This window comes from Nasonia vitripennis (assembly GCF_009193385.2).
Source record: "Nasonia vitripennis strain AsymCx chromosome 1 unlocalized genomic scaffold, Nvit_psr_1.1 chr1_random0011, whole genome shotgun sequence".
In the NCBI taxonomy this organism is placed as follows: domain Eukaryota; kingdom Metazoa; phylum Arthropoda; class Insecta; order Hymenoptera; family Pteromalidae; genus Nasonia; species Nasonia vitripennis.
In genome coordinates this window covers 201,044-221,870 of record NW_022279599.1, presented here as the reverse complement: position 1 = coordinate 221,870, position 20,827 = coordinate 201,044, and the positions used below count along the sequence as shown (strand labels likewise).

Below are 20,827 nucleotides of genomic sequence, written 5' to 3'. Positions count from 1 at the left end.
TAATAATACACATGTGTTAAAATTTTCATTAAAACTAGCATGCCATACCTCAATTGCTAACGCTCACTTGGTTTGTATCTATTGTTTTAAAAATCATTATGTATAATATGAAGAATAATTTAAATTTCTATTTTTTGGCATTGTTGAATGCTGCCAAACGTAATTAAATAAACTATAAAAATGTTTTGTACGTTAAGTAAATAAAAAATATACAAAATACATTTTTAAGTATTGTTAGTGCAAAAATTATTTTGATATTTTTACAATAATTAGTATTCTCGAGTTTTCTAACTTATTGGTAGTTTTCTTTCATTAATATTTAATATACATTGTTTAAAACCAATGTCGTATTTTTATTACTTTAAAATTTTTTTCTAGTAATATTTTGGAATATAAACTATTTTAAAAATTATAAAACTGAATAAAACGCTAGGATTTAAAGCTTAAATAAGTAAATACTATTAATAACAAATAACGTTCTGAACAAAAATTTTAATGAAATATTTATTTTGGTCCATTACCACGCAAATTGAAATTGGAAAAAGTAGTAGTTATTATTTTAATTTTTAACATAAATTTTTATGTTAAATATTAATTATTATATTAATTATTAATAGAAAATATCACCAGGTGGTGCAACGCATTAACTGTCTTTTCGAGTCATTAAGAATTTATTTATTTTATGTTTATTTTTGGTTCACGATTATTAAATTTTTTATGAAATTTGAGTTCGAAAATCGGAGTGCGTTGTTTGTGCCAACCCTGTTAAAAATAAATACAAATTTTTTGTATGTATCTTTAGTACATACTAAAAACATGTAATTTGCCTGGTAATACGTATTAAAAATATGTACTGATTTGGGACTGACTATTTTAAATATATTAAATATAAATATAAGTATTTGATGTGGCCATAAATGGAAGTACCATAAGGATAATAACACCATTTATGGCCACATCAAATACTTATATTTATATTTAATATATTTAATATATTTTAATAGTCAGTCCCAAATCAGTACATATTTTTAATACGTATTACCAGGCAAATTACATGTTTTTTGCTGAGAAGGGGACATTGCAAGTTTCAATTGGCTGTGACCAACTTCTTTCCACCGATCAGCATCATAAAGCGCATCTATTTTATACTAATTATGATGGCCGGGACAATAGTGTTTGTAAATTTAGAAACTTTTATAAAGCTAATTATGACACTATCAATTCAAAGTTTGAGACTATTGATTGGGAAGGTCTGTTTGAAAATCATGATACCAATGAATGTGCAACTAGATTCTCTAAATTAATTAATAACATTATCACTTAATATGTATTTCTTAAATCTCCAAAACCAGTATCTTATCCACATTGGTAGAATTTAGAGTTAATCTAATAAAAGACAAGAAAAAAGCTCATTGTGATTTCAAGCAGTCGAGACTAACCTCTGATCATATTTATTTAAAAAAACTAAGAGCCAAATGTATTCGACTGTCTAGAATTAAGTATCGTGAATATATTGCGTCAGTAGAATCCAATATTAATTATAATCCAAGGTCATTTTTGTCCTATTTCAAGAGTATGAGGAAAGAAAACGATCTTTCTCATAATACGATAAATAACAATCAATCAATCAATCGAAGCATAGAAGTAGAATAGGAGAGAGAGAGAGAGGGGGGGGGGGAAGGAAAGCAGCGCGACAATAGCCGACGCTGACTAATGAACACGAAACAAGAGAGAACGAGATAGGAGAGCCGGATTCGCACGAAGCAATCCAAAGGGCCCCGAATCGATCGAGGAAGGACTATTGATCAGCAGAGAAAAGCGCAACTCGCTCTCTCGACTCCCGACTCTGGTAGCGATCACACTTGGCCAGGAGCCACGAAAGCCGGCCAGCCGTCGGAGCCGCTCATCCCTAAGGGCGCGGCTCCAGACCAGACCATCAGGCTGAGGACCATGCCAACGCCACGAGGAGGAGTTCAGTGGGCCGCCGACGAAACGGCGCTGACGAGTTGGAACCCAGAGCACCCAGCCCGTTCAGCAGCGGCAACGCGACGTTCATTGATTGGCGTGGGGTCTAAAAGTTAGTCTCTAAGCTGCTCGAGGCTCAACAACGCCCAACGCAGCATCATCAGCAGCCTCGCAGCTCTTCGCGTCTCGCGTGGCACAGCGAGCAGCCGCACACCTCGCTCGCAGCGACAGACGCCGCGTAGTCCCGTACATCGCTGGGCCAACGACTCGCTGACAACATCGCCGACGAGCTCATTGCTCCGGACCCTGCAGCCATCGCAAGCAGCCGATCGCTGTCGTCCAGTACGCTCATCGCCGAGCGGCTTCGCTGCATCCAGCAAGTCGTGCCTGCCAGCAGCAGAGCTTCCTCCCGACGACGACGCAGCATAGCTGATCGTCGACCTGGCAGCAGCAGTCCACCACGCAGCGTCACCTTCAACCGCATCCTCGGTACCGCGGTACCGACGTCTTGGCACATCCGGTACCCGAGAATGTTCAGCGAAGGACGCCTTTCAATGCCGACAACCCAGGGCTCCGGGTTGTCGGCATTGAATGATATGATAACTATGTCATCTGCGTAAAATAATATAGTTTCATTTTGCATGTCTATCAATAGGCCATTAACTTATAATATAAAAAACAAAGGGCCAAGTATGGTTCCTTGTGGAACCCCTATCGTAATTTCTTTGTACTCACTGTTGCAGTTACATATTTTTACACATTGTTTCCTATCAGATAGATAGCTGATAAGTAATTTTAATGCTTCTTCTCTTATTAGTGATTGTGAAAAACTAAAAAAAAAGCTTCAAGTTTTGGAACAAGAAGAAAATTAATTTTTTTTCTTGTTCCAAAACTTGAAGCTTTTTTTAGTTTTTCACAATTGTATACAATTACGTTACAATGTTTAAGTTTGCACACGATTTATAACAATTTTTCACATTTATCATTTTTGCTAGGGTATGACTTTAAAAGATAATTTAGGACTAAACAAAATGACATTGGCGTCAAACAATGGCTATTAAATGTTGGTGATGGAATATATTCAAGTATTCAAAAATAATAACGAAGTAGTAGAAATACCAGAAGAAATTTTATGTATTAACAATATTATTAATGAAATTTATGGAAATAATTTTAATGAAAAAGTTATATTATAGCACCAAAAAATGTAGATGTACTTAGTATTAACAATGAAATTTTATCAAAAATGGAAGGTAAAGTAAAAGAATATATTAGTATAGATTCCGCAGAAGATGATAATACCATCAAAATTTAGAAGCTTCTTAACCAGTAGAATTTTTAAATTTCTTATAACACCAAATGGCTTAACACCATACAAATTGAAATTAAAAGTTGGACCAATTATTATTTTATTACGTAATATTAATTTAAATGATGGTCTTTGAAATGCAACACGGTTAAAAATTAATAAAATTTTAGAATATACTATTTGTGCTGAAATATTTAGTGAAAGTAAAAAAAGAAATACAGTGTTTTTACCTCGTATTAACCCTGGTAGCAAATGGCCGATAAGTTCTGGCCCGTTCCCTAGCGACTCGAAATGAAACCCAGAATCCGTCGAGAAATATGCATAGTTTCTACGCTGAAACCCGAGTAGCAGAAGTTCTCTTTTTTGCGCAAGCGCGTACGGTTCAGGCCACGCACAGGCATAATAGAAGTACGTGACGCGTATTGTAGAGGCTTTCTGCTATGTCATACAGCAGAATAGCATAACAGACAGAATTACAGTTTTCACAGTTTCAGTAAATGTTGAATGATGAATATTTAGCCTATTAATTCATCTAGAATGATTTTGAAGGGAAAATATGATTTTCAAAGTGCCCATTAAGAGTGAAAAACGTTATGCAAGAAAATCTTTAATGCCTCACTGATAAATCTAAAGAACGGATATGAGACAAAACGCATTGTAATTTTTTGCTTGAAGACATTTGTAAGATAAAAATGAGAATATATACTATAAATTGAATTTACATCATTTAAGACATTTATACCTAAAAACTAATAATTCCAGTGTTTCATCAATGGATTATGAGACGACAGGACGGCAAGTGTATATTATTTTTTGATAACCACTAGGAGGCTGATTTAATGTTAACTATTAAACATTGATACTTGAACTTTTTTAGACTGATTAAGTGAAATTCATTAACGTTTCTTTATCGGCGTATTGCTAACGCTTGGCAGTTTCTTCAATGATTTGCCAACATTTTATCTTGTCTAATATTTTCATAAAAGCTGATAATTATAAAATAGCAATAGTCACTTTGCTTCCCAACGCTTGCTCGGTTAAATTTCGATAGTGACTATATTTTATTTATAAAATTTGGATAGTCTTTTTATTAATATTGGTATTTTTGGTATTTGAATTTTTATTTGAATATAATTTGACACTTTAAAATATAATAAAATTCATATCGAAAAATGTAAAAAGGATGCTCTTACATTTTCAGCTGTCGAAAAATTAATATTTATTTACTTCTGTAGAAGAATAATTTTCTTTAATTATGATTTTCTTTTAATAGTAATAGATAATAAAAAAAAAACAGTAATAGATAAATGAAAAAAAAAAATTTTTATTTTTAATGAAAACCAGATTCAAGAACTAAGAAAGGCCATACTGAGGCGCATGTTTTTAGATAATGATGAGGATAATCAATACAACTAATGTGATATGCATAAATATAAAATAATGTGTTTCGGGAACTAAGTCGATGCTTCGGTTTTTTTTATAGTACACATACCTGGTGCACTTCTTTGTAGACGATCTCCCACCATCCTGAAGATCATCCTGACACCTCTCCGTGGACAATTTCCAGTCAAGCTGAGGCCATTGTGAGACTGGTATACTACTACGAGATGTGCTAGATATTTACTAGTAATTTTGATCGATACCTGGTGCACTCATCCGTAGACAGTGTTCTGTTGTTGTAAGGATCTTTTAAGATCCAAAATATATACTTTTGTTTAATATATATTCTCTATATAGTTGTAAGCGTAATTTGTTTTGAAAATTCCCTCCACCCCCTCCACATCCTCTCCACCAAATAACGTTTTTTTTTTTTTTTTTTGTTTATCCGGAGAGTTGGAGAAATGCTTAATGCACCATGACAGGAGCCGTGCGAGGCTCCCCGTGTCTGAGACTCTCCTGGCGCGGGACAACGCCAGGCATACTCACTAAAACTCCACCTCTCGTAGAGCCGCGAAAAACCCCCCCGGTAACCGCTTTCGCATTCCTTCGGGGGGTCACCTGTCTTAAGTTGTGCTAGCCGTCAACTAGTCTTGTAAACAACCGTCATTGTTTTTCGCGCGGAGAACCGTCTCCACGTACGCCGTTATCTCGTCCCAGTTCTGCTTGCTGTCAAGCATCGTTTCAACTACAGTCTTGGGCGTGAACGCCCCTATCGTCAGCTCCAGTGCTCTACGCTTTTCAGCCCAATGAGGGCAGTCAAAAAACGTGTGTCTCACGTCGTCCCATTCGTCACCGCAGTACTTACGCTCTGGTGTTGCCACCCTGTTCATCGCGAACAGGTAGCTCCTAAAGTATCCGTAACCGGAGAAAAACTGGGTAAGGTAAAAGTTGACCTCCCCCCCATTTCCTGTCCACCCACGGGCCCACATCTTTTATAAGAATCCTAGTCCATCTAGCCTTTGGACAATCGGTCCACCTAGTCTGCCAATTGCGCATTGTTATTTCTCTTTCTTCCGCGGCAATTGAGGCGCTATTCGACGCTAAACGAGCCTCGTAGATCCGCTTGCGTTCAATCGCAAGAAGATCTACGGGGATTACCCCCGTGATTACCATCGATGCCTCGGCCGCGACCGACCGGTAGGAGCATGCTATTCTAAGGGCCCCCCTTCGCTGTACCGCCATAATCTTTTTCCGATACTTATTCATAATCATAGCGTCGGCCCACACCTCTGCTCCATATAACAGGATAGAGTAAGTGGTCGCCATGAGTAGCCGCCTAACTGTTGGCCTAGGCCCACGGACGATATCCATGAGTCGGCTACGTTGCGCTATTCTAGTCGTGGCTTTTTTACAGACGCGATCTAGGTGCTCCCCGTAGTTCAACTTCGTGTCTAGAGTTATTCCTAGATACTTGGCTGATGGTTTCGTCGTTATAGACTCGCTGCCTACCTTCATGGGTATGATGGTCGGTATCCGCTTTCCTGTCAATAGGACAATTTCGGTCTTATCAAGTGCTAAAGTCAATCCATGGTTCGCCATCCACCATAGCACTCTGCTCATGATCGCGTTTAACTTCGCTTGCGCGATGCCCACATTCCGTGCTGTTATAACCGCCGCCACGTCGTCGGCGTATCCAACGAGCATCACGTCCCCCGGCATTTCGAGTTTCAGAAGCCCATCGTACAAGATACCCCAGAAGTCTGGCCCCAAGATCGAACCCTGCGCAACTCCTGCAGTTATAGGGCTTCTTCTGCGCCCTTCTTTCGTGTCATACTCGATAACCCGGTCCCTCAGATAATCTTCCGTAAGACGCATAGTATGTTTATTTGTTTATTTGTTTATTTATAAATCAACGGGCAAGAATGCCCTTACAAAAATATAGAATTCATGTACATAAAATATTGAATAGAACGAACAATATAAAACAACAAGATAATATAAACCAAGTTACCTAACTAAATGCCGATACAAATGATTTGAGATTCACTTAAAATTCCGACAATTGCTCAATGACAGTGATACGACAAATCATATGACAAATCATAAATTTACGCAAAAGTTTAAACGTAAGAAGACCATCATGGTACCGATGCACTGACTGTATCGAAGGAATACCCAACGATGTCGCAATGAGTGAATAATCGTGATCAATAGGCGCCATGGGCTGGCCGGACCTGTAGGCCAAGTAATGAATGAATTTATGTTGAACGGAATCTAAATGGTTAATAGCAATTTGAGTGTATGGAGACCAAATTTGACAACAATAAGTGAAAGTAGGCATGACCAGAGTATTATAAAGATAAAGAATAGCGGATATGTTGGAAAAGTCACGAGTAGTTCTCTTCACAAATCCGATCAGCCCACGACACCTAGAGACCACGTAATCAACATGAGGTCCGAAGGTTAAGCGCGAGTCAAATAAAATCCCCAAGTCCCTAACCACCTCCGTGCGGGCAATAACCGATCCGTCAAGCTCGTACTGGAACTGTAGTTGCGTCTTGCCCCTATAAAATGACACAACCTGGCTGTTGGCCGCGTTTATAACCAGGCCATTTTCGCACGCCCAACCGCCCAAAGTATTAAGATCAGCCCTCAGTCTTTCCACATCATCTTCCGAATGAATACGCATAAAAATCTTGACATCGTCAGCGTACAACAGGGCATTCGCGAAGCGAAATTGCTTCACAAGATCATCAATATAGATGCAAAACAATAAAGGACCCAGGTGAGAGCCCTGAGGTACGACACACGACACCAAGATAGCTGGAGACACACTATTATTTATTCTGACTGACTGATAGCGGTTCGAAAGATAAGATGACAATAGATCAAATATGGAACCTCGAACACCAAAGTTCCACAGCTTAGCCAGCAACCTGCCATGATCAACTCTATCGAAAGCCTTAGAGAAATCCACATAGATAGAGTCCACTTGAACCGAGTTCTCAAGGGCATCAGAGAAAAAGTCATTAAAAATTAATAGGTTAGTTAAGGTCGATCGGCCAGGCAGAAAGCCGTGCTGCAGAGCAGTGATCTTACAAAGTAGTCGCTGGGACAATACGTCAGTCAAAAACGCATCGAAAAGCTTCGGAATGCAGCTGATGAGAGAAATAGGCCTATAATTTTTGACATCGTGTCTATCGCCGTGTTTAAACACCGGAAAATATAAGAACGCTTCCACGCCTTAGGAAAATACCCATTAGCCAACATCTTGTTAAAAATATCGACTATGGGCCTCTCCAAGACTGGCCAGCAGCGCTTAACAAAAACATTAGGTACATTGTCCGGACCAGGGTTCGCCGTGCATTTCAACTCACGGACGATAGGGCGCAGATCCTCCGCCAAAACACTTACATTGGAAATAAGCTCGTGCGAATCAAAAAGACGATTCAAAGGGCTAGTTGGACTACAGTTATAAACTGAATTGAAATGGGAGGAGAACAAGTTAACCGTTTCAGGCTCCGATTCAGCCTTTAAATCATCAAGATACGTTGTAACTGGAATAACAGCCTCGCCCTTTAAACCCTTGACAAATGACCAGAACGCGTTTATGTTGGACCTAAGGCCGGTTTCCACAGATTGAACATAATCCCGGTACCGAGATCTCGACATCCGGATACAAACGGCGCGGAGCCTCTTAAATTCAATTTCATCGCTGTATGTCGGTCCATCTTGCCGAGTTGAACGCGTTTTTTACGTCTAACGTTACCAGAATCACGATGTCTCTAGTCGCGTATCTAACTTCCTCTACTTTCTTTACCGTGTCTGTTACCTCTCTAACGGCCCCTATGGTGGATCGTCCTTTTCTAAAGCCATACTGTTTATCGAAAAGGTCTCCTACTTTGCGTACAGCACTTAGTATTCGCGGTTTTACCAGTGCTTCCCCCGTCTTTCCCATTGTGTCTAAAAGACTCAGTGGCCTATAGGAAGTATCCGTATCCGCTTCTTTTTTCGGTTTTTCAATCAGTACAAGTCTCGCTCTTTTCCACCGCGAGCTAAAAACTCCCTGCACCAGGCACTGGTTGTACATCTCCAAGAGCAGCTCAGGTCGTTGCGACGCGACGATCCTGAGCATTTCCGCAGGGATGCCATCCAGTCCCGGTGCTCTGCCACTCTTAAGGGACGAAGTTGCCGCGATGAGTTCGCCTTCTGTAAAAAGAGGTATCTCGTCTGCCGGTATTTCCACCGCTTCTGTCTGGGGTCTGATGGAATGTGTGGGGAACAGCCCATCGATTACTTTTTCCATTGTTTCAGCTTCCATGGATTCCATGCGTTTCATTTCGCCCATCTTTTGTGTAACAATCGCGTATCCATCGCCGAATGGATCTTTCTCGACGTCGTCGATGATCTTCGTCCAGCAGCAGTGCTTGCTCTCTTTTATCGCATCTCTGAGAATTTTTTGCGATTCGTCCTGTCTTTTGGAAAGGTCTCCGGCTTCAAGTCTTTTCTGCTTCCAGGCTCTTTGAGCCCTTCTTCTAGAGTAGAAATTTTCTTTCCTAAGCTCCGCAATGTCGCTGTTACAATGCCGCTACCCTAAGCGGGTCTTGGGCGTTGTCGTCCAGATCGGACGGGTGGGTGCCTATCACCACTACACAGCGCGTCCTTAGGTTGTGGATAGAGGAACAGCCCCTGAGAAAGAGGTTAGCTGCGAATAAATTGAATAAGCAGCCGCGGACAGCCGATAGGAACAGGCGTGGGTGTGATGAGCCCACACTGTCGAACGCATTCATCTAGAAACACTACGCAAGCACCACAACAACAAAAACACTTCACATTATCTCTTATCTCTCAATCTATCTCTTTCATCACACATTACACAAATGGGCAAACATCCTGCTGCCGAGAAGGATGCGGGAGCGATGACAACTGCCCCGAAAGGGGATGTGTAGAATGATTCGTCACTTGGTCTTACGCGGTAACGATGCCAGCGAAGGCGCGCTGCCTTGCAGGGGGGCGTTAGGATGCGAGAATGAAACCGTAGTGTGTCTGACGACGAATTTACACTGTCCTCGTCAAAATCGGAAAGCTCTCATACTTAGTTCTAGAGAGGTATGGGGGTTATCACCTCTAGAACGGTGGACTCACCTGCGATCGGAACAGGATCCGAAGCGCGCGGGTTTAACATAACATCATGGCTCAAAAAAATCAAATCCGAACCAAAAGGGACTTAAGGGTCGGAACTTGAAATGTTCGCAGTCTATACAGAGCAGGTGCGTTTAAAGAACTCGTAAAGGAAGCTGATAGGTACAATCTAGATTTGGTAGCAATACAGGAATCGCGGTGGCCAGATGGCGGAGTACTAGCATCGGGTAACTTCACGTACCTGTATGGGGCCGGGAGTGGGGCACCGGATTTCTCGTAAGCAAAAACATCATACATTCGGTTAAAAGTTTCAAATCCGTCAATGATAGGCTCTAGTACATCATTATCGAAGGTGAATGGTATAGATATGTATTTATTAATGTACACTGTCCTACGGAGGACAAAGAAGAAGAAGCTAAGGATCTCTATTACGAAACTTTAGAGCAGGTAATCGACCAGTTCGCGTCTTACGACACAAGAATAGTATTAGGCGATTTCAATGCTAAAATAGGTAGGGAGGAAATGTTTAGGCCTACTATAGGTAAGGAAAGCCTGCACGAAGCCAGCAATGATAACGGTATTAGGGTCATAAATTTCGCGGCGGCAAAAGATCTTATAATCAAAACTACGTGTTTTAAGCACAAGAACATACACAAGGCAACGTGGACATCGCCGGACGGGGCCACACAGAACCAAATTGATCATTTCCTCATTGAAAAAAGACGTCATACTAATGTTCTTGACGTAAGGGCTTACAGAGGGGCAGATAGCGACTCGGACCACTTCTTAGTAGTAGCCAAATTAAGAGCTAGACTAGTAGCGAATCAAAATAGTAAGCGAGCAAACAAGGTAGAAAGCTTCGATATTGAGAAACTACGAGATAGAACAGAGCGAATTAGGTACCAGATAGAAATTAATAACAGGTTTCAGGCACTTGAAGAAGCAAACACATCGCCGGAGGGGAATGACGAACCGAATAGCTTATGGGGGGACATCGAAAAAACGGTAAAAGAGGCCGCGAACAAAGTACTGGGTAAGAAGAAAAAGCCAAAGAGCAAACCATGGTTTGACGAAGAGTGCGAACTCTGGTTTGAAAGGCGCAAAAAGGCTAAATTAGATAGCTTACAAAATAGAAGCGATAGGACCGTAGAAGAGCATTCTAACGTAAGGAAACAGACGAGCGCGATCTACAGAAATAAGAAGCGGGAGTATCAAAAGAATCTCATTAGGAGAATAGAAGCTAACAGTAAGGAAAATAACCCCCGCGAAATGTACAGAGGGATTAACGCCATCAGAAAGGGTTTTAGGAGTAGAGCGCAATTGATGAAGGACGAAAACGGGGACCTCGTAACAAATGACAACGAATTACTGTCGCTGTGGAAAAATTATTTCGATAAATTATTAAACGTGCACGAAAATAGCGAAGAATTAGGGGACGAAATTCACACTGCTGAACCCCACGTGGAGGAACCGAGCTACCAAGAAGTAGAGGCCGCGATTAAAAAACTAAAAAACAACAAAGCCGCGGGAAATGACTCTATACCAGCTGAGTTACTCAAATATGGGGGCGTCGAGCTCACTTTCAAAATCTATAAACTAGTATGTGCCATCTGGAAAAATGAAACAATACCCGAAAATTGGAAGGAATCTATCATTATACCGATTTTTAAAAAGGGGGATAAGACATACTGCAATAACTATAGGGGTATTTCACTTTTAGCAACGTGCTACAAAGTTCTGTCAAACGTAATACAAGCTAGACTCACTCCATTCGCAGAAGATATAGTAGGAGATTATCAGTGCGGATTTCGGCGCAACAGATCGACGAGCGATCAGATGTTTACCATAAGACAGTTGTTAGAGAAAAAATGGGAATTTTGCGAAACCATACACCAACTATTTATAGATTTTAAAAAAGCGTACGACTCAATTAAGCGAAGCAAAATGTATCAAATTCTAGTACTTCTCGGTGTACCGAAAAAACTCGTGAGATTAATTCAAATATGTCTGAACGGAAGCACGGGAAAGGTCCGAGTAGGCGGTAATGTATCAGAACCCTTCATGATACGCGATGGTTTAAAACAAGGGGATCGGCTCTCTACGGTGCTGTTCAACTTAACGTTAGAGTATGCCGTTAGAAAAATGCAGGTTAGCCAGATGGGCACAACGCTTAATGGAACAACGCAGATACTAGGCTACGCAGATGATTTGGATATACTGGGGGATTGTAGCGAAACGGTAGCAAGAAACGCGGAAATCCTCATAAAAGCGGTGGAGTATACAGGGTTAGAAGTGAGTGAATCAAAAACAAAGTATATGATTGTGGATAAGCTAGGCATCTGCAGAGGGGATGAAGATCTCAGAGTTCGGAATTTTACTTTTGAAAAGGTTAGCGAATTCAGGTATCTGGGTACGACCATAAATGATAGAAACGAGATTAATGTCGAAATAATTAAGAGACTCCATTCGGGTAATGCTTGCTTCTACGCCGTGAGTAATTTACTTCCATTAAAGCCCATGCTAAGACTGGTTGAGATAGCGACAAACAAACTGTGCTATCCTTTGCATAAGTGAAAAATAGAATATACGTATTTTTTCTTATGTCATTTGTAATTGTTCATAACAAATTATTTAAACAAATTACAAAAAAATTCATAATTTTCAAAATCTGAATGCGGGAATCGATTCTGGAGGTAAAATCGAGACGAAAACCTATATAACGCTTTTTTGTCAGAGTTCAATTTGTTAGTGTAATGTAGGAATAAACAATTGCATGTTGGGGAGAAAAAGTGACCATGTCAAGTCCCAAGCAAAATCTATCTGGAATAGCAAAAAACAAACTGTTCCATCCTTTGCATAAGTGAAAAATAAAATATACGTATTTTTTCTTATGTCATTTGTAATTGTTTATAACAAATTATTTAAACAAATTACAAAAAAATTCATAATTTTCAAAATCTGAATGCGGGAATCGATTCTGGAGGTAAAATCGAGACGAAAACCTATATAACACTTTTTTGTCAGAGTTCAATTTGTTATCTTTATGTAGAAATAAACTATTGACAAATAAGTGTTTTCATTCTCTTGCATGGTATGTGGAATCATATCAGTATTTTTTACTGATAAATTTTGAGATCTTATACTGTAATTGGATAAGTTTATTCATTTCGCAAATCCTTCCGTGTTAGAGATCACGTTTGTGTGGCGGGCTAACGGTTGAAAATTATGAATTTTTTTGTAATTTGTTTAAATAATTTGTTATAAACAATTGCAAATGACATAAGAAAAATACGTATATTTTATTTTTCAGCTATGCAAAGGATGGCACAGTTTGTTTTTTGCTATTCCAGATAGATTTTGCTTGGGACTTGACATGGTCACTTTTTCTCCCCAACATGCAATTGTTTATTCCTACATTACACTAACAAATTGAACTCTGACAAAAAAGTGTTATATAGGTTTTCGTCTCGATTTTACCTCCAGAATCGATTCCCGCATTCAGATTTTGAAAATTATAAATTTTTTTGTAATTTGTTTAAATAATTTGTTATAAACAATTGCAAATGACATAAGAAAAAATACGTATATTTTATTTTTCACTTATGCAAAGGATAGCACAGTTTGTTTGTCGCTATCTCAACCAGTCTTAGCATGGGCTTTAATGGGTTAAGTCGAGGCTGTTGTCTAAAAAGGTTAAAATAAGAATATACAGGACAATAATACTGCCGGTGGTTCTGTACGGGTGCGAAACGTAGGCTCTCACTAAGCAGGCGGACAACCGTTTTAGGGTATATGAAAATAAAGTCTTGCGAAAAATATACGGGCCGAAGAAAGATGAGGAAACCGGGGAATGGAGGAGACTACACAATCTGTACGCGTCACCAAATATTAACAGCATAATAAAATCGCGCAGATTGGGATGGGCAGGGCACGTAGCGAGAATGGGAGACGACCGTACGGCAGCGCGTGTCATGAAGGGCAGGCCGATGGTAACGCGACCTCTAGGTAGACCTAGACGTAGATGGGAGGACAACGTAAAAGCGGATCTAGTAGAAATAGGACGGGTGGGTGTCGATCGGAGAGGTGCATCTTGGGTGGGGTTGACACAAGATAGGGCAGTGTGGAAGGCTTGGGTAGATGAGGCGATGAACTTTCGAGTTCGAGTTCCAAATGCTATGTAAAAAAAAAAAAAAAGCTCCACAATGTTGTCTGTCCACCAGTACACTGGTCTTCTCTGGTGGCTGGTAGACACCCTGGGCATGGTCGCATCGCAGATCTCAGTTATCAGATTAGTAGTTTTCTCTACTATTGTCTCTGCTCTTTCGCGTCCGCCTAATTCGTGCGGGATCACGTTGGATGGGAGGTTCGCGCTTTGAATTAACATCGCGAGTGTCTCTCGGTTCATGCGTCGGGTTTTCCATCTTGGCGCTCCACTGTGATTTCTCCTTGTACTGGTCTGACGGTCTTCGTTGATATTGAATATAATATACCGGTAGTCGCTAGCTGTATATTCTTCCGTGACGTGCCAGTCCCTTATGTTGCGGGTCGTCATTTCGCTTGCGAAGGTTACATCCGGTATTGATTCCCCAAAGCCTGTTCTACGGTAGGTAGTGGTATTACCCTCGTTCGCTACTATCAAGTTCAGCCTGGCTGCCATCTCGAGGACGGCTCTGCCTCTTTGGTTCGTCGTCGGCATGCCCCATTCTGTGGCCCTCGCGTTGAAGTCGCCCCCGATCACAATTTCCCCGGGGACCTCTCTAATAGCGTCCTCCAATACCCCTAGTTTCCTTGTAAAGTCGGCTGCAGTTAGGTTCGGTGACAGATATACACTGAAGAATGTTATGCGACCCATCCTTCCTAGTCTTCTCCCGTACCCGTATTCGCCAACCCGCGCCCGCTGCGGTTTTTTTGCCGTTTGGCACCCAAAAGGGTGGTTCTAGGTTCTTGTATTGTTCTCTGATCAATAGGACATCCACTTTCTGCTCCCTCACGTGTTGGGTTAGCAGATCATGTGCGAGCCTACTTCTGTGCAGGTTTCCTTGGAGTATCCTTGCCATTATCTTTGGATCTTGCTTGCGTTTAGGGCCGTCCGGAAGACTGCGCACGCTCCGGTGCCTGGAGTGTGTATCGTCCTATCCTCAGGCGTCTTGTCGTCTTTGCAAAGAAAACACTTTATCTGTTGGGTCGGCACATTGCATGCCGCCGCTCTATGTCCACCCGCACCACACTTCCAACAGCTAGTGCTCCTGTCAGGCTCTTTGCATTTGGCTTTCACGTGCCCGTAGCCAAGGCAACGGTAGCATCGCGTGACGCTCGCTCGCACCCGCACTCGGCAGTTTACCTAGCCGGTGCGAATCTTTTCCTTTTTGAGCAGTGCGGCGGCCATGGTCTGGTCCAATTCGACCACCGCCATCCTCTGCTCTCTTGTGTTTGGCTCAAATAGATGGACTTTGTCATCTTCTTTGCCGCAGCCTGTTGCGGCTGTGATAGCACTGTTGACCTCTTCCTTCGTCGTAAGTCCATCGATGTCTCTGATCTCTAGTATTGTCTTGGAGATCTTGCCCTTAATTGTGCCTGCTTGTCCGATTGCTTCTTGGATGGCCTTTTGAAATGACTTCATTTCGTCATTGCTTTTGCCCACCCCGACCAGAACGCCGCCTTCTCTTGTTTTGCGAACAAACTTAACCACCGTGTTTAGCTCTTCCGGCTTTACCTGTGTCTTCATCAGAGACAAAATGTCTGACGTGGAGCCTTCTCTTCTCTCTTCTTTGGTTGGATCTGCTCCGGCTTTACCTTCTGTTTCTTCTTAGCCTTCCTGCCAGCAGCTACTTCCCATTGTGTCTGACCATGCGAAGTCTGGCCGTTCCCCTCGCTGTCCCTACTTGTGGAGGGAGCACTTACATCGTTCTGGTCGTTTTTGGCGGGGGTACCGCCGCCTCCGACAGATGATGCCCGTACCCTCTTCAATGATTTTACCGTTTTTTGAGGCTTTGCATTGTCCTCACTAGATTGTTTGGGGAACTGCCTCTTCGCGACATCTTCCATCTGATCAAGAGGCGTGAAAGGTTCGATCATCATGGATCCTATTAAGGGTAAACCTTCTTTGATCTTGATATTCACGCCCTTTTGCTTTTGCAGGGTTTTGGTCATTTCCCTGGCCGTTTCACACACCTCCCGTAGCTTGTCTCGCAGACTGGCGTGGGCTTGTAGCCAATCCCTTATGGTCTTGCTCTCTTCTCCTACCGCTGCGTTCTTGTCATATCGGTATGACGCAGCACTCATGGCGCTGCCTATACTGGTACTGCTGCTTGATTTGTGGATTGGATATCCACCGTATTGTGTTGTTGGCACCCTTAAGGTTTCAACTTCCAGGTTCTCCTGTGGGATTTCCCCGAGTTCGTTTGTGGTTCCCATATTATAAGCATTTTTCTTCATTCTGGCATGTGTCCGACCCCCTGGATCCCCCCGTCTATGGGGGCAGCTGATATGGCCCCAACACATGACTGTAGGCGGTGCCAGACTGGGTACATCATGTCAGGGTATAGCACGCGCTATCGCACTAGCCCACCTCCACTCTCTCGAGCCTCCCACCCCGAACACAGGTGCTCGGCTCTCTGGAGAGTTCGGCGGATGTCACACAATAACACGCACTCGCTCGAGCCGGTTAACCGGCCTCCCGTCTTGCTGTCAGCGGGAGCCAAAGATGGTTCGGGTCACTTCGGCACGCTACCGTAGGTATTGAAGAGACCGTTAGATCGCTTCTCCATCCAGGATCTCCTTTTGGCAGCCCACGGGTCGCACCACACGGCAAACGCGGCGGCCTGATTTGGTCCACGGAGCATATTTTATTTCTGCTCTATCCTCCAACGTGTGTGCCTCGGCGAGCACTCCCCCAGCCGCCAACCGGGGGACGCGCTACATACGGGGTGTCAGGCTTCCCCGCGTGGACCAAATAACGTTTAATCGTTTCAAAATTAACGTTATTTTGAGACACAGTCACACATCCACCTCCTCCACTCCCCCCACACCCCCTCCACTAGCCCCTCCACTTATCCCTCTACCTGCCCCTCCACATGTCTTTCTACATACTCTTCCACGTGTCCCTCCGTGTTCCTTTCCACATACCCTTCCACATGCCCCACCACAAATTTTTAAAATCATATGTATAAATCGAATTGAATCGGAGTATTACATAGAATGAAGTCTTATGGTTAAGTCTTATCTTAACGTTTATGATTACAGTTATATTGCAGGTTCATTCTCCTGATTGTATAACAAGAAGAGTTTTATTAAATGTATAATTGGTTTGAAATTTAGAATGACAGTTTTCTACACCACCCAAGAGGTACAGTCAGAAGCACACTATATTAAATGAGTAGATCCGTTTCAATCCGAAAGTGACTACTAATTTTTTCCAATTGTCAAATCCATTTCCATCATTTTAAAACGATTAAATCCGTTTCAATTCTGTACATTTTTATAATGAGAGAAATAATATTAGAAAATTTAGTATTCATGTAGGACAAATTACTATATTACACAGCAATCCAGAGGCATATACTCTCATTTTAACAAACTTTACTTGGTAACAGTAATTTTTGTGAAAACTAAAATATTTAAAAACTTGTTTTCTTTGTTTTAGTTGTATTTAGAGTTATTATTATTAATTTACTTTTCATTTTTATTAATTTATTATGCACATTTTATCATTTCGTAACAAAGAAATGAAATCAAAATTTTTGGTCGGCAGTGGGAATCAAACTTTGATCTCCAGCATGGCAGTTGAACGCGCTGTCCATTCACCTAAACAGACGTCTTATGTGCAAAATTTTAAATCTGATACATTAACTACTTTCACGTATGAGATAAATTAATAACAAATAGACGCAGAAAGGGCTTATTCAAGAAAATTACAGTGTATAACAATTTCCTCCCCTTGTTACACAATATACTACTTTCTTCCTATGTAGAAAGATTTATTCCTATCTGTGTGTAAGGGTTTTGAGTTCTCTTTTTTTGATGTATGTGAACCTCGTTAAAAAAAGGATCGAAACGAATCAAAGTCGATTGTAACGGATTACAATGTTTTCTTTCTTTCAATATGTATCAAACCATAGAACAGTAAATAAAAATAAACAGTATATGATATATTTCAATATGTATTCATAGAGCATTATTTCTATATAGTACATAATCCGTTTCAATATTAATTATATGAATATGAATTAATACGGATTGGTATTTTTATTTCTTTAAACGGATTTGTTGTATTAAAAACGGATTCCACACCAAATTTTCATATAATTGATATAGATTGCAATGTATTAAAACGGATTTGACACTATAATTTTATATAATTGATATAGATTGCAACGTATTATAACAGATTTCACACTATATTTCATATAATGCATGCGCTTGCATCGTAGACGTTAGCTCAGTGGTTAGAGCTCCCACTTGTTAATCTCGGGGTCCGCGGTTTAAGCCCGAGTCTACTCTTTTTCGCTATCCGACTCGTTTCCTATCCGTTCGTTACTTACGAAATTATAGAATCTTTTGAATAGTTAAAGTTATTTCAGTTGGGATTTCATCTAAATTGAAAAAGGTTTCATCTAAATTGAAAAATGTTCAAGCCACATTTATTTTATTGTCAAATATTTCACAAAATTCTATTTCAGAATTAAATTCTCTCAATTTATTGTCTTCGTGATCTCTTACTGAATTATTCAAGTAGAGTTCATAATTTTCTTGTTTAATTCAGTCTATTTGATATTTTGTGACATGTCTGCCTTCTGCTCGCGCGCAAATTACACGAATGAGCCCTGCCAAGCTTCGAAATGGCGCGCAGGAAGCTAACGTGTCGCAAAAGTCGTCGATTTGACGACAAGGATCGGCTTCGGCTAGCTCAGCGTCTCCGCTTTAGCCGACCGCGGCGAGTTACGCGCTTGTATTTGCTGTGTGCACGCTGTTTTAGGTGTGTGCGTGTGCACTGTCACAATGCCCCCCCCCCCCCGCTTAAATTCTCAACATTGTTGAGAATGCTAAGCATTCTCGCCTGTGTCGCCTAGAGTACCTGCGTGATTTGCACTTGGTTTAGTGCTAGGTAGAATAAAATAAAATGCATTGATGGGATTAGTTGGTACTCTAGGTTGACTGTTACTCTCTCTCTCTTAACATTTCGCTTAGTTTGTTACTCGATCGGGATGGGGAGTTTGCGTGTTTACTGACGAATGTGTGTATAAATGTGGGTAGCTTTTATTTATTATTCTCGGTTTGATTTTTGTGACCTTACAATTTTTGTTCGCACTTCGTTTTTATGCGTTTTGTGCGATTTCATGGAAAGAGAAAAGAAAAAAATTTTTGCGTCAGTGCGTAGTACAATGAAAAAGGAAATAAAATCGATCGGTTTTTTTTTGTTAACCACATGCAGTATTTTGCACTTAACATTTTTGTGTTGCATTTAACAATATTTTCGCACTCATTCGTCCATACTCATACTGCGCGCGTTTTGGCACGTTTCCTCGTATCGGGAGGGTCTGAACATTTAGCTAACACTACACTATTCTTGTCTTCTTTCTTCTTTTACTGGTCATCTTTTTCTTCGGATTTCTGTGGATGTTTCTCCTTGAAGACAACCCAGGCTTTCAGCTTTTCATCTTCTGACATTTTTGACATGTCGTGGCCTCTTAAATCGTTGCGGCGGAGGAACTGCGTGTATGATCGCGGTAGCCAATCGCCGTTCTTAAGCATTTTATCGGCGTACGTGGTTTTTATGCGTTCTTTCTTGTTGCTGAAGTAATGCGCCATCGGGTCGGGGGAATGATTCGACCAACGGGCTGTTGTTTTTGGGTGCGCTCCTGTCGGCTTTATGCCGCTGCTGCTGGTGACGCTGTCCGTCTCAGCTGATTCTATGTTCTGGGTAGCCAGAGGATTCGGGTTGGCGAGTTGATCAGTGCGTTCCCATTTGAAATCCTCGTCTTGGATTGGCGTGGCCTGACTGGCTTGTGTGCCTTTTCGGTGTAGATGGTTTCTTGGCTTTCAGAGTGGTTTGATCTCCTTACGCCCCATTTTTTCGTCGAACTCGCGTTCAGCTTGCAATTCTTTTTCGATCAGCTGTCTTTCCTCCGCTTTTTCGCGCTCTCTTTCTATCTTTCGTTCTTCTTGGACCTGTCGTTCGATTTCGGGTTTCATGGACTGGAGAGCGTCGAGTATTGCGGCTAGTCTTACGGCTTCTTCTTGTGCCTTTTCCTGTCGGATTAGCTGCTCTCTGTATGCGATTACTTTTTTTCGTCGTTAATTATTTGTGTAATAACGCCTCCTAAACCAGTGTTCGATGCGTCGCAATGCAAAATAAATTCTGCGTCAGAATCCGGTCTGTGTAAAAGAGGTGCCTCGCTGAGAGCTTTCTTTATTATTTGAAACGCGTTTTCGTGCTCCTCTTTCCACACGAATTTGACGTCTTTTCGTGTCAGTTTTGTAAGCGGACCTGCTATTGATGCGAAATCTTTAATGAATTTTCTGTACTACGAGGCCATTCAGAGGATCCTGCGCAGCGACGCAGAGTTCTTGGACTCGGGTAATTTCTAACTGCTTCGGTTTTGTCGGGGTCTATCATAAGCCCTTTCTCATTGACTAGAAAACCTAGGAGTTTCACTTCTTTACAACTGAATTTGCTTTTATCACGATTTATTGTTAATCCGGCGCCATTTGTACGGTTTATTAATTTCTGTAGCATTCTCAGATGCTCTTCGAACGTTTCTGTCGCGAGTACAATATCGTCAAGATAATTGTACGCGTATGGTTCGAGGTCGTCGATCAACTCTTCTAGCAGCCTCTGGAATGTCGCTCCGCTCCCGCTCAGTCCCATGGGCAAACGCGTATATTGCCATAATCCGCGGCCCGGTATCGTAAACGCCGTAATTTCTTTCGACGCTTCCCTCAGTCTTATTTGGTGATACGCATTGCTTAAGTCGATCGTAGTTATGTACTTTGCGCGTTTTAATTTATTTAAAATGACATCCATATACAGGG

The 20,827-nt window shown here is 41.4% G+C and overlaps 2 protein-coding genes across 11 annotated transcripts in view; both read left to right on the top strand.

Moving 5' to 3' along the window:
- LOC100679872 overlaps positions 1 to 5,017 on the top strand; it is a 106,413-nt gene extending 101,396 nt beyond the window's left edge. For both annotated transcript variants that reach the window (XR_004226432.1, XR_004226431.1), the window contains one exon: positions 4,758 to 5,017. The gene's annotated coding sequence lies outside the window, so the exon portion shown is untranslated. The remainder of the gene's footprint in view (positions 1 to 4,757) is intronic.
- Positions 1 to 20,827, top strand: part of LOC100498673 (UPF0363 protein CG9853 homolog) — a 203,114-nt gene that overhangs the window by 2,626 nt on the left and 179,661 nt on the right.